This window comes from Quercus suber, unplaced genomic scaffold, assembly GCF_002906115.3.
Source record: "Quercus suber isolate HL8 unplaced genomic scaffold, Cork oak 2.0 scaffold_231, whole genome shotgun sequence".
Lineage (NCBI taxonomy): Eukaryota > Viridiplantae > Streptophyta > Magnoliopsida > Fagales > Fagaceae > Quercus > Quercus suber.
In genome coordinates this window covers 426,942-429,524 of record NW_027069688.1, presented here as the reverse complement: position 1 = coordinate 429,524, position 2,583 = coordinate 426,942, and positions in this window count along the sequence as shown.

Here is a 2,583-nt window from a genome sequence, read left to right as displayed (position 1 = left end):
TAGATTTAAAGAAAAAAACTCTTTGTTAAGGATGATGGCGCAAAATTTGACGAGATCTCTGTCAAATATGGCGAAATATTCACCAGACCTCATGCTAAAACTTGTCACTACAAAATGCATGTGCACCATAATGTGTGTCATTGATCATTTAGTTCACCCAAGCAGGCTATGTTGTTCATCTCTTTTCAGCAGCTTGTCATTCAATTAAACCAAAACTAGGTTTTCTCTATTATCTTTCTCTATTATTCAATTTTGTACGTCTATGCAGACATGTTTAACTGATGTCTAGATACTTTGTTCATAGTATCATGATATAAGCTCACCTTAGCTTTCAGATTCGTCTTAAATCCAAGGATGCATGCAATTGGTACCCCAATGATATAGAAGGTCGCCAAGTTAACATAAACAGCCAAGTGCTGCCAACCACATCCTTTGGCCACCCCATCAGTGTCGAAACCATTAGCCTTGAAACTGAAAATGTAAATTTGAAAACATGAGGTAGATAGAGCATATTGTAGAAAATTATATGATTCAGACCTGAAATGACACCTTGCACTGAATCAATGAATATAGAAATTGCAAGCAGAGGAGTCATTGAAGCAAATTCCTTAAAGATTTCAGAGCTATCATTGAAGAAACTAGACAATATACTGTGACCAATTGCAATAGCCAAAACAAGCACTTATATTTGTGGGGTGACCTTCACGTAAAGGGTGCACTGTGGTGACCATCTTTTGAATTGGTGCCCACTTAAAAATAATAATTTTTCGTTTCACAATTTACAACAATATCAAGTAAATCTAGCTCCATTTCCTTTCGTTCAGGTTAGTGTAAATAAATAAAAGTTCAAGGCAAAAGAAGGTGACAAAAAAAAATCAACTACAAAGCAAACAAAGTTTTCAATATTACAAGTGGGATTCAACAATATTTGGCTCATCAATGATTATTGTTGAAAAAATATAATAAAAAGAACATGGCATCTAGAATTTGGACATTTGACATATGGTCTTACATGATAATTACGCCACATGGTAGAAAATGCGTAATGGTTAACAAGTCACCCCCCACCCTAGGATGGGATGGGAGTTAAAGCAAAAGAAGCCAAAAAGTTGATGACATTGATACTGATGAAGAAAATCTATGCGGTTTATGTGAAAATGATTGTTAAGTGGAATAATTGTCCTTTTTTCCACTATGAGTATTCAATTTTATACACCACCAAATTTACCTTCATACACACTTAGGGTTATCAAGATTCATGTCAAGAGCTTAGTGATCGCTTCAGTTGCTGCATAAAGAATTTAAAGTTGATCTGACACCTTGGAGTGGAGTCTCAAAGTCACAAGTGGAAGTACTTGTGGTTGCAGTGGATCAAGGAAAGAAGTAGTCCGTGGACTCAGAGCTATCATGTGGTCGTGGTAGTAAGTTTTCTACACGAGGTAGCAATAGGATGTTAGTGGTCTAAGTTCTATTGTACAAACTTCAATTCTTTCATAGTGGATTTGTTTTACCTTGAGGATAGCTAGGTTAAATCCTCCCCAGGTTTTTTACTGATTTAGTTTTCCTAGGTTATCAAATCGTGTGTTCTTTATATTTCCGCATTATTTACATTATATGATTTGAATGTGTTAACCTAGATCTGAATAATTTATCTAAATAATCACTTGGCTAAATAACTAGGTTAAACAACTTGTGTTTTAAGGGGTCTAAAAATGTATAGTCTATTCTTGACCTAACAAGCATATTGCTTAATTATCGTATCAAGTATCAACAACACTAACACCACTGGAAGAAGAGAATGTAGGGATTAATGATCCCATATTTTGAAAAACACCCCACAAGTACTTATAATTGTGGAGTGACCTTCATGCCAAGGGTGCGCGGCGGTGACCATATTTTGAAATGGTGCCCATTTAACCATTATTCCATTTGCCAATTTGAGTGGAGTCACCATACTGTCATTGCAAAAAATGTATATATAACAATAATAATTTTTCGTTTCACAATTTACAACAATATCAAGTAAATCTACCTCCACTTCCTTTAGTTCAGGCTAGTGTAAATAAATAAAATTTCAAGGCAAAAGAAGCAAAAAAAAAAAAAAAAATTATAAGCACCACCCAAGAAAAGCAACGATTTTATTCCTCTTTCCTTCAAAATATTCTAAGAAAAGAATGGTTACCAATTGATTAGTATGACCTTTAATAGATTAAAAAGCTTCCAATGATTGCGAGTCTTGATCATTGACATCTGTCGAAGAATTAACAAACAAAACAGAGATAAAAATGAAATTTAGTTTAGCATATAAGACGATGGGAAAAAGAGAACAATAACAATTTCTCTTTGATGAAAATGAATAACACTCTTACTATAAAACAAATACCAAAATAAAAACATCACATTGAGCAAACATATTGAGAGTAACATTCCTACAATCTAGAGAATGGCAACCATAAAACAATTTATAACAAACATGATCAAATGCCCAACTCAAATAATTTTTTATATATATATATATATTTTAATAGTTTTAAGACCATGAAAACTCAATCTCGTTCATAATGAAAACTCAAAATTGAACTA